Source organism: Lissotriton helveticus, chromosome 6, assembly GCF_964261635.1.
Source record: "Lissotriton helveticus chromosome 6, aLisHel1.1, whole genome shotgun sequence".
NCBI lineage: Eukaryota > Metazoa > Chordata > Amphibia > Caudata > Salamandridae > Lissotriton > Lissotriton helveticus.
The window spans coordinates 758,251,697-758,264,458 of NC_136067.1; positions in this window are offsets into that span (position 1 = coordinate 758,251,697).

Consider the following 12,762-nt stretch of genomic DNA (forward strand, 5'->3'; position numbering starts at 1 on the left):
AGGGATTGTATAAGAGAGTAAATATGTGTTAGTATATGTTTGAATAAGTAAGGTGTGTATAACTGTATAGTTGAGGAAATGGAGGTGTGATTGATTCTTTGCATGACTGACTAGGTGTGTGAGTAACTCCATGGATGAGTGACAGTCTGTGAGTGTCTGTTTACACTGAGTGTATCTAAGGTTATATTAGAGTCTGAAGAGCTTCATCGTATTATCACATGAATGATGTCATCAGTGATGTGATCAGTAATGTCAAATGAGATGTCATCAGTGATGTCATCAGTGATGTCATTTGAGATGTCATCAGTGATGTCATCAGTGATGTCATTTGAGATGTCATCAGTGATGTCATCAGTGATGTCACTGACCATGTCATGAATGATGTAATATGTGACATGATCAGCAGTGGATTGCGGGTGCGCGATATATAGTTAGTACAACTAACTATATATGGAATTTCAATGGTTTTGTGTGAGTAAAATAAGGTTTTTTAAATGCTAATTCCTAACTATATATGGTGTATAACCTATGGTTTTTTCAGTGAATTTTCAAGGTTTTGTAAATGCTAATTCCTAACTATATATGGTCTATAACCTATGGTTTTTTCAGTGAATTTCATTGGTTTTTTAAAAGCTAATATCTATAGCTGTAAAATGTATTCTTCTTTAAATCGAAAAATATATTTTATATGTTTATTAATAATTTTTTTTTTTATATTTTTTTTGTTTCGCTCCCGGTCCGCGAACCGGAAAGCTTTCCGTTAGCTCAAATTGATGCCGCGACCCGGTCGGCGAACCGGTAAGAAATCAACATCGTGACGCGTCGCGAAAGCGCGACGTATCGCGTTGCCGCGTAATGCGTCTTATGACGTACCGCGTTAGCGCACCCGGAAGTGCCCCGGGGCGCGGACCGAGGCGCGAAACGCAGCTCCCCGGAAGCGATCCGCGTCGCGTCGCGAAATCGCGACGTATCGCGTTGCCGCGTAATGCGTCTTGTGACGTACCGCGTTAGCGCACCCGGAAGTGCTCCGGGGCGCGGACCGAGGCGCGAAGCGCAGCGACCCGGAAGCTAACCGGGGCGCGTTCCGCAGCACGTAACATGAGCGTGAGAGGTCATGTGACTTGTTAATAAAACTTTTCATTGGTTCATTTCACTTTTGGTTTCATAATCATGTAAGGCTAGGTCAGGTGACCTAAAAATAACACTTTTCATTGGTTGAGAACTATTGTTTTTCCCAAATGATGAAAACCCCTCCTTCTTTCCTCACTCTGACTTTCATCATTGTGAGAGGAAGACCTTTATTAGTACTTCAATACTTCAGAAATGGCTTCAGTAGTTGCTTCAGCTGGTGCACCCCCACCACCACCTCCACCTCCTCATGGGAAGAGAGGACCACCTCCCCAGGTCATGACCAACACAGAGGAGGAAGAGGAAGAAATGGAGGAAGAGGAGGGAGAAGAACCACAGTTCCTCGAAGAGGTGCCCCGGGTTTCCCATAAGAAAGCCAGTTTCATCTGGCAGTTTTATTCAATCCCTCCTGGCCAAAAAAAAGTGAATGCGAGGTATGTCACCTGCCTCATCTGCAAAGATAAATTATCAAGGGGGACGGATAAGAAGTATAGTTATGGGAACTATACTATGCACAGGCACATGACCAGGAAGCATCCACTTAATTACAGCCGGGCGGAAATACGGGATTTGGAGGAAAATCCTACATCAACTCCTGTGGCCAGATCAAGATCGTCAATTTCATTGACACCAGCAGAGGCACGGGAAACTGTGCCAAACATACAAGAGAATTTTGGCCACATGAAACATACTTGTATGCACTGTGGTGCGTTGATAGCATGTGGCAATATGAGTATAAATGCTATCAACCTGGCTTATGAACATCATAATTGCCCTAACCGCCCCCAGTAATTTTTTTTTTGCTCCTGTTGAGCCCTTTTCATGCCTGTTTTTTGTTGTTCCCCCCCCCAAAAAACCCCCAAAAATATAAAATCGTTGAAAAAATACAAAAAAAAAAAAATGTTCAAAAAAAAAAAATATATATAAAACAACAAAAATATAAAAAAAAAGTTCTTTTCAGAACTACCTCCCCTTTCAAAAAAAATTGCTAGAATGTTTAGCACTCTGGCAAGCTCTATTTCTTTTGGTTCGCTTCCCGGTTAGCTTCCCGGTACGCGGACCGGGAGCTAACCAAAAAAAAAAAAAAAAAAAAAAAGAGTAAGTATAAGGAAAGTAAACAGAGAGTGATGTTAAAAGAAAGACAGGTATAGGGAGTAAAGAAGAGATACTGTTTAATAGATCTATTTACCGAAGAAAAGACGGAAGAGGGTATAATTGTGAAAAACAAAATAGATAAGGAAGTGAAAGAAAAAAAAAGAGAGTATAACATTAACAAAGAAGAGTTTCTTGGAGAATGTGAGTGAATGTTCAAAATAAGATTAAAACATGGGGAATAACAGAGAGAAAAAATAGAAAACAGAAAACAAAAAATAACAGAAAAAGATTAATTGAAACAGCAAAGAAATGTAAGTAACATAGAGCCATATCATCAACATAGGCAATAAAAGTTTTGCAGCTTTTATTGGCAGAAATGTGTCGCTAAAGCCGCTTTTGCGGCAGAAAACTGCCGCTAAAACCACTTTTGCACCAGTTTTCTGCCAATAAAAACAGCAATAATTTTATTGGCTGTGTTCATAATATGCCCCTTAGTGTGCTTCAACTACACAGAGAAAGCATTATGAACAAATAGTGATAGAGTGATCAGTCAAAGATACTAAGAGTAATAGAGACGGAGTGAGTGAACAAGAGTGAGGAACTATGAGAAGAGAGGGACTGAGAAAAAGAGTGGAAGGAGTTGAGTAAGTAGGTAATAGAGAAAGGAATGAGGGAAGTAGCAAAGGCAGGAAACTGAGGGTTAAAGAAATGAAGCAGTGGAACTAATAGAAGTTAAATGTGATAGAAATGTAACGAAAAGAGTACAAAACATTTACCTTATAATTGTCGTTAAATTACTCACTTTTTGTTTTTATACTTTCAATCTGTGAAAGAGAGAACAAACATTTGAAAAAAATTAAAACATGTTTTTAAAAATTACAAAAGACAAGGGAAAAGATTGAAGGACAAACAGTTTTTCAACAACTTTGACACTTACAGAAGCTTCTGCTTCTCCAGGCCCCCTACACTGTCCTAAAGATATACATTTTAAACTAACAGTATCTTGATGCAGATGAAGTGAGGCCTATCTTAAAACATGGTGCATCTTTTGCATTGCTGTTGTCTCAGAAAAGTGTCGCAAGACACTAAAATTTTAAATGATTGCTTCAGGATGCCAATAAGATGTGTCCTATCCAAAGGTTTATTTGAGGTGAGGCCTACTCAGGGTTGCAGATGAAATTTTGCGTTGTTGAATAGAATAGAGGACATAATACATGTGAAGGTCTACCAATGAAGTGAGTCATGTCCACTGCACTCTTGAACAAAGTCCAAACCTCCTATGTTTCCCTGGACAGACCTAAACTTGATCTGCACAATGTGATTCGTAATGATAGGAAACACAGGTGATGTAATTGAAATACGTGCAATTTCTTTTGCTCATTTCACAATCACATCACTTGTGTTTCCTTTGCTTAGGTATCTCATTGTGCAGATGTAGTCCAGCATATGAAAGAGTACGCAGAAGTGCAGCACTGCATGCAACAACTTTGACACTTACAGAAGCCTCACCTTCTCCATGCCTCCTACACAGTTCTACATATACATCATAAATGCAAACAGTACAGAATTAATTATACATGTTAAATGGTTTATTTTTGCTGTTCTCAGAATGTATCAAAATTCACTAAAAACAGTGACTTGAAGGTATTCATCATATAACAGCGGGAAAAAAAAAACACAATCAAAATGATTGTGTTTAAAAAACCCATACAACATAACAAATCAGAATTCAGAACTCCTTAAAGTTAACTTACTTTCCATGACGTCAAAGGATGTCCTATGAACAGCTTACACTCTGTTGTGCTGTTATTACTTTCAGCCCGCCACTTTCTGAAAGAAAACCTCCATCGTTTTTAAAAACATGTTACATGCAATAAATGACTTCTTGCTCTCTACCACAAGTTTCCACAAAGCCAAATCTTGTCAGAGCCATTTATAACTCTTGGATTTCTTGTAAGCCAATCCCGTCATTTAGCATTTCTGCAACTTTCAGAATTAAAATGTTGAAGATCATTTTCACAATCCTGGAATAGTAATATCTTCCCCTTCTTGCTCAGTCATGTTCTACATTTCCTATGACACTGATACTGCTTACTATGAAGCAGACTTACACTACCTCTATGACTACTACAATTATTTAATTCTCTACATCACTTTTAATCACAAAGCAATGTAAAACAGTAGACAGCATTGCAGACTTACATTCCCTCTACTCTATGTTTTGATTGGCTGCTTCAATTAGCTTATAAAAAGAAATAGTTTTTCTGAACTCATTCAAAGTGCACTTATTTCTCCATGACGTCCAGTCTTATGGTTAGAAGTTATGTCTCTGAACTACACTTATCCTCAAGGCCAAATCGTGTAGGAGCCATTAGAACTTCTTGAAATTCCACAGAGCACATCCCGAGATTCTTTCCCTAAAATATTGGTTTTAAAAACACCAGGTAAGAGTTTTTAAGGTCATACGGCAATTTTTTTTTGAAAATTAAAACAGAATCATTGCAGAATGACCAGCCATTTCTAGACTTTAAATAAGCTGTGTAATGTCCTGATGTTATTGAAGGACCGTCATGATATATAATTGCTGCAGTTACAAAAGTCCTTCCTGATATTGACAACTGCGAAGCCACAACATTTTTAATTAAAGTTGTCAATTTTGTTCCATCAGGCCTACATCGTTGGAACATTAAAATGACATACTGGCCATATGTTCGTATAAATAATGTGGACATCATTTCAGATTTACATTGGCTACACTCCATGTTGTGATCAGCTGCTTTTACTAGCTTATTAAAGGAGACTGATTTACTGTCTGGCAAAGTTAAATATATAAATCTTTCTGAGTCTACACTAGTAGTACTTGATACCATAAAGTTCTCGCAGTCATGCTGCCATTGATAAGAAAGCCCAAACAGCTGATCTACATCTACACCTTCAGCATGCAATACATCAAGCATATACATTAAAAACACCTGACAATCTTGCTGAATATTTTGAGAGAATTGTGTTTGGCCTGAACATCTGTCTAACAGATTTCGAATTTCAGACACACTTTCTATGTTTGTTCTATCAGTGCTACATTTCTCTAACACAGAATTTAACAAACTGCAAAATCTTTGATCAGAATTGACCACAATCTCTTCTTTTACATTTTCTAGAGAAAACAAAACATTAACCACTACATTAGCATAGCAGTTGACACCAGAACTGTTTTCAAATTGAAAACCAACAACATCTTCAACAGAATTCTTTTTGTTTCTGCTTATAATTTCAGGTTCATCGACTTTTCGTCTTTTTGCTACAACCTCCCCAGTATTGGTTACATTTCTTCGTTTCCGGCCTACCACACGTTTCTCAAACAAAGGATATTGAGCAAATGTGGCGCATACTCTCTTCTTAACCTATTGTATTCCTTAACACAATCTAGATCCGCACAAATGCTTGTGACATCACACTCAATCAAGTACAATCCCGATAAAGTTCTAACTCGTGACAATGCCACATATGCCATACCCTCCTTGAACACAGAACTGCCAATATTCACCAATGCACTGTCTACACTTAAACCTTGCGATTTATGGATTGTCACCGCATAAGCCAAGCAAACAGGAAACTGCTTACGGCGAACATATAAGTCTTTTACAAGCAAAAATCTAGCAGAGCAACGACCAATTAGCTGTACTTCCTCAATGCCATCAAATTTAATTTTTAAAAATTCAATTCCATCTCTATTTCTGTATTTTACAAAATCAACAACATTACCCATTGATCCATTTACCAGACCTCTTTCAACATGTAAATTCCTTCTTAAAATTATACGGCAGTTCAAGCACACATTCAGAGTCTTTTCAAAACCTGCAGTTTTAGATATACTCTTCTCTAATGAATCCAATTTTGTTTTCAGATTCTCAGACAAAATAATTGTTGATCCCATATGCTCTACTCTGTCAATAGCTTCCAGTTTCACAATCTCTTGCTTTTCTAAATGCAACATTTTGTTGTTGAATTTGGCACATTCTGCAAGAGTTGGCATCAAACATATTCCAGATTTCTTCTCAGTAATTTTCTGAAAAATATTCTCAGGCACAACATCTTGTTCTGGATATAAATTTGACAGTAATCGTGCATGTAAAGCTTCTTTCCCATGCTCGGTCACTTTTCCAATTCTAACATCTTGTAGAATAGTCTTGTAAACTTCATCCTTCGCCTGACGCATATTTTCATGCAGTTCAGTATAATTGAAGTTTAACCATATATTGACGTTGCCAATTCTGCCTAGGCACTTCCTGGTATCTTCATGCGTGAGCATTTTGAACACAGGTTGCCCTTTCACTGGTGTCAGCTGCAGAAGATCTCCGAAAACAATGATGTGTTTGCCACCAAATAACACATCATACTCTGTTTTGAGAACTTCTTGCATTCTCAAATGCACAAAGGCAAGCATGACATTGGAAACCATGCTTACTTCGTCAATGATAAGAAGTTTCATTTTCCTCAAGATTCTTGAAACTTCAAAACAAGCATCTCCAGATAGCTTGTGATATTGTAATTTGTTGTCATGCTCCACTGGCAGCATCAGTAAACGATGTAAAGTAATCCCTTTAATGTTATGTGCTGCCAGTCCAGTTGGAGCGGTGACAACACAAGACAGCGATGACTCTGTCCTTTCCTGCAAATAGCATGAAATTGCTTTAATGAGGAAACTTTTTCCAGTTCCCGCTTCTCCACTCACGTACAGTCGGACAGGCTTCAACGACGTACATGAGCACTCTTTCTTGTCATGACTTAATCCATGATCAATTTGCATGGTAACTTCGTCATATATTTTCCTCTGCTCAACGTTGAGTTGTCTTTCCAACTCTTCTAAGTTAACTGCATCCTCCTGAGCATGTGCCATGGCTCTTTCCACTTCATTCATAGCAGTGGCAGCTTCATTTTCGATAACAGGTCCTCCTAGTGGATCCTGACTCAATGAAGCAGAACTCTGACTGTCCTGAGAACTGTCTCTGGCAATCTCGGCTGCAATCATTGCTTCCTGCTCAATTTCCGCATTCAACATTTCTACATATTTGGGAAAAGCAGGACATTCTATGGTCTCCTTGGCGGCATTGAAAGAGTCTTCGTAACAGAGAAAATCTCCAAGCAGTTCCTCTTCTGCACGCCAAGGCTTGAAAAGTTGCAAAAGTGCTAAATAGAAAAACTCCTTTTTTTCAGGAGATTCGCCACTCAATTTTCGATGGTTTACCAAGTGGCATTTTCTTTGCTTGACCAGACATCCCTCACTTCCTATTACAGCATACACTCCTTTCTCAGTATCTTCTTTGATGTTCCTCTTGAATATGTAATTTTGCAGAACCTCATACAGACAAACATTCTCGAGGTGACTGCTTCGATTTGGATAGTATGTATCCAACATGTTGGTCTTCAAAATGTCGGTACTGTTTGGCTCCTTTTCCGCCAAATACTCAATTTCCCGCACAGGTTTGAGAACTCGATTACGCGTTGCAGCAAGACCAAGACTCGCCCAAATGATACTCCTGGACTTGGCATAGAGACTTGCTGAAGACAACCGGTCAGAACATTCGTACGCTCCGATTTCTCGATGCGACAACATCTTCAGACTGAAACTGTACAACTTCTTGCTGAGGCTCTTTTCATGGGAAATGTCCTCCCACATATCCTTCAACTCTGTCTTCTCTTTTTTGGTGATGTAAGACGTCACATACCGAGCCACAGCCATACAGTTATCAGCCACAAACTGTATATCCATGTTAGCATTCCACATGGACAAAATCACCGGGTTGTAGTCGTTGATGTACTTGGACTCTTCGTTCCTCTTCAAATTGTATGTGTTTTTAGGTGATTTCTTCATCACATTATGTCGCAGCGAAGACATCAAACTGTTTACTCTTCCTTTAGAAATCACCGGTCGTGGAAAACCGAAACGACATTTGGTGTAGAACTTGTCCTTGTTTCGGAATTTACGACGACAGTACTTTCCACATCGATGGCTTTGGAAACGCAGAACTTTTTCTCTTAGGCTTTTCTTCTCCTTTGCGTTTGGAACAGCACACGTAGAATACTGTTGTATAAAACTCATCACTGAGTCTTCTGGATCCGTTCCAAATTTAGGTGCATCCTTGATCCACAGCAACATATGTATATGAGGAGCACCTCTTGCTTGGTACTCCTTTCTCCAGAAGAAATCAAACACCTCTCCAAGAGGTGGATTCTTCTTATTCATGATGAAAGACATCATAGCTTCAAATCTATGATTGAAGTACCTACATACATTGACTGGATCCAAAGAGCACAGTTCTCCGGGTGTCTTGAATTCGATGTTTTCTACGTTAGCATTTGCCTCTCGTAGAAATTCAAGTAAGTCTTCCCAGCCATACTCGGCACAGCTCAGAGTGAGGAACCATGTGGGAGTACCTAAGTTCCTCAGCATACATTTTAAATCACCATGACGACGGTACCAGTACTCATTAGTACCACGCTGACACGCCATGAGATTAATCAGGTGAGAATCCAAAATACTGTCTTGGACATTGACTTTATCCATAAAGTCACTTGCCGAGATGTTTTGCATGTGTATACCACTTTTCAAGATGTGGTTCACTGCATATGACAGTCCAGACAGATCGCTTTCAAACAGGAGATGAAACAAATAAGGAATGCATTGTCGAAACCTAGCATCTCCTGCATACAATCGCAAAGTCCGGTATTCAGAAGCAGGAATTTGATGAGGTCGCTCATCATATCTTCCTCCCTGACCTGTTGGAAAAAGCTGTGGGGAACACCGAGCTTCCAAACTTTCCTCCCAAACACTAATGGGACTCCCTTTGGCTTGTTTCATTTGAAACAACTCAATAGCATTCCCCATGACTTCCTTGGAATGCAAAGGATGAACACTATAATGTTCATATATTTCTTCACTAGTAGAAGTTTCTACTTTCTCAATTTGACCAGCACACAAATCGCTATCCTCTTCCTCACTTACTTCCTCTTCTGCAACATATACATTCTTATAGTATTTTTTTTTTTTTTTCAAATACAATGTTGCCTTTTTAACTTTCCTAACATCTACTAAATCTTGCCATATTTTCTTATTCTTTGTCGGAACCCCATTAACTAAGATAACCAGAGGTTCCTCGTCCACTTTTTCTACTCCAATTGTGTTAATGTTTTTCTTCAAATCTAGAGGCAAATAAACAACTCTTCCCTTTAATCCTCTCTGTAAATCTGATGGAGGCAATTTCCCTGTCTTTGGCTCCATTCTTACAATAGCCTGAAAGGGATGGATACTTTGAATCAAAATAGATTCATAAGTATTTAAATCCTTCAATTCAGAAGGAATCTCAACCAATTCCAGATTATTATGAACTGCTCTAGCAGGCATCTGGTTTTGATTTAATTTGCAACAACAATAAGTACACACACGTTGATCCAATCCCAAATCAAAACAATTTTCTACCAACAAGTATGTTGCGAAATCCTTCCATTCACTATTATTTTCCCTTTCACTTTTTGCATATAAATCCACTAACTTAGTCTGATTCTTATAATAAGTGCGTCGACAACACACACAAGTGAAATTGGGCCTCTCACTTGATTTGACCTGAAACGTGGCAATTTCCCTCTGGAAATTATCTGTACTGGAAACCTGTACACTATCTTCCACATTACCCGCTTCTTCTTGGTCAATTTCAACATTCTCCTCTTTACTTCCAAAGTAACAAAACTCAATTTCTTCACATATATTCTTCACATCTATTTCAGAACCATGCAAAAGAGCAGCACATAATTTTTTAAGCATAATTGCTGGACTCTTAGCATAATACAACATTCTAACTAATTTCCTCACTTTATTATGATGCACTGCTAGCATCCTGAAATGATGAAAAACACTCTGGCATACTCTCCTGGAAAGACAAGCCAGTGAATGACCATGCAAACCTGTCACTTCTCTCACTCTGCAAGGATCTAATTCTTGCAACAACCTTATTTTCTGCTTCAAACTTTTCTTATTAAATGACCGTACAAAATCACAAAGCAAATTGATGGAATCCTGTCGCACACTGCAAATACTACTACACTTCCAGGTGTACACAGGACCCTTAGCACGTCTTCCTAAAACCTCATTACCTAACACCTCTTCTGCCTCTGTTGTCACAAGTTTTTCTTTTTCAACTGGACAACCATCTTTCACTTCATAAGCACGACCACTGGTGTCAACTGCATGCACCAAATCATTATCCTGGAAATAACTCTCCTCATTAAAAAATGCCTCACAGCTTGAACTATGCATCCATTCTCCAGAAAAAACTTCACAAAAATTACTACGATTAACTATTCTCTTCCATCTACTATTTCTTTTGAAATCATAAATTGCCTTGTTTAGCTTCCTAATTCTATTGATTATCAAAATAAATAACTTACGTTTAATTTCAAATGCCTGATCAATAACTTTCTCAACTTTTTTTTTTCTCTTATAAAAAACCACTTTCTGTTGACCTTTCTTAATATTTTTTAACAAATTGCCAATTATCCTGTTGCGGAACATTCGTTTACGAATGTCCCTAAACTGTTGTTTCCTTCTACTATCATGCAGAGAGTTATCTCTTGCTCTAGCAGTAACATTTTTGATTGGCCTTTCCTTTCCATTTGAATTGGTTCTCTTTTTCTGGACTGAAACATTTTCTGTAGTAATATTTTGTTTACTGCAAATATTTCTTATGAATGTTTTTGTACTCTTACCCGGTGCTTTCTTGTTGACTTGACAAATCTTTTTGTTAGAGGACTGCTGCTTTTTTTCAATCACCTGCTGTCTTTGACGTTTTGCAGCCTTTCTCAGTCTTTCTTTCGTTGGCATGGTGAAATGTTGAAATGATCTGCAGTTGAATCTGTGGTAAAATATATTAAAAAATGTTATTAACCACTATTACCCAACAGTACATCAATAACAGTAATCAAAAACTTAAAACACTACTTTACATTTTTACATATAAGATTTTTTAGTGCATGGCAATTTTAGAATACAGAAATAGCAGAAAAGAAATGGAATTTATAATCATGTTACCTGTGCTATCTTATATGTGAATCTGATCTAATTTTATGAGCATATTTTAATATTTTATTGAAGACACTACACATAACCTGTTTTTGAAGGTGTTTTTATTTTTAAATTAAACGGTTTACATTTTTACTTTTTTTTTATTATAAAATTTTAAAATAAATGTTTATAGTTCCATAGGCTCAAGCAGGTCAGCTTCCCACCCTATGTCATATAATTCGGACAAATCTGCATCCTCATCACGTTCTTCTTCATCCTCAGGATTTAAATTATCCAAGGGATAAACATCCACTGATGTTTCAATTACAAGTTCAATGATGAGGTCAAAATCAACTGATTGCAGATTATCGCTCATGTTGATGTTGTCTTTATCTTTAAAGAAAGATAACAACAATGAGATGTTGCAGAGTAAGAGACAAATCTCAGAGATTATAATAGTCAAATTGTTTAACAAGAGTAACATTTTGCAGCTATTATTTAGCCATGTCCAGCGATGCTGAGCAGGTGAAGCCTATGTCTAATTTTTCAGTGAACAGGACTCATCTCTTCTTAACCTTGGATAAGCCTCACCGACTCTGTGTCCCCTGCAGATACTTAAATGTAAAGGGGCAGATTTATGTTAAATGGCACATCCCCAGGCATGCACCAGTTAACGTGCACCGCTGCTCTGCCACCCATGGTGTGCCGCATTTACAATCAGATAGGAGAAAGCTGCGTCAAAACCCTGCGCCTGCTTTAAGCAGGCATAGGTCTTGACGCAACATTGTGGAGATGGGGCACCTCTGAGCCTTGCTGGAGCTGCATCACACTTGCAATACAACTCCAGCAATGCGCCACCTTTACAGCACAGATACGTCACGCATCTGTGCCATTTTTGCCCCATGCTGCGCCGCATTGTAAATGCAGCACACCATGGGTGGCGGAACAGCGGCGCAGGATGACTGGCACATCCCTGGTGATGCGCCAGTCATCATAAATCTATCCCTAAGCTTCTTATCTTGTTACAGATGAACCGCCATATGTATCATCAAACTATTTTGCATTTCCTAAATAGCGAATTTTAAGGAATAAATAGCAATTCTTTACCATTCCTAATTTGCAATGAGCAAATTGCTAATTGCAAATTACCCATTCATTTCCATGGGCAAGGAGGCTCATAGGAATGAAGGTGCAATTTGTGATTAGCAATTAGCTCATCACAAATTAGGAATTTTTTCAAGGGTGCAGGGGTGTCTCAAGAACACCCTGCTGCACCCCTGAAAAATAAATTTGGGGGCATATGGCGCACATACATGCCCTAAGGGCATGTATTGGCGTCATATGGCACCTTTTGTTTTTTGGAAAAAAAGCTTTTTGAAAAGAATTTGCAAATTACCACAAACTAGAAGTTGGTGGTAGTTTCCAAATCCTTAATGTCATTTTTTACCTATTTTTTGTTTGATACATTGCATTTAAGGAATCGC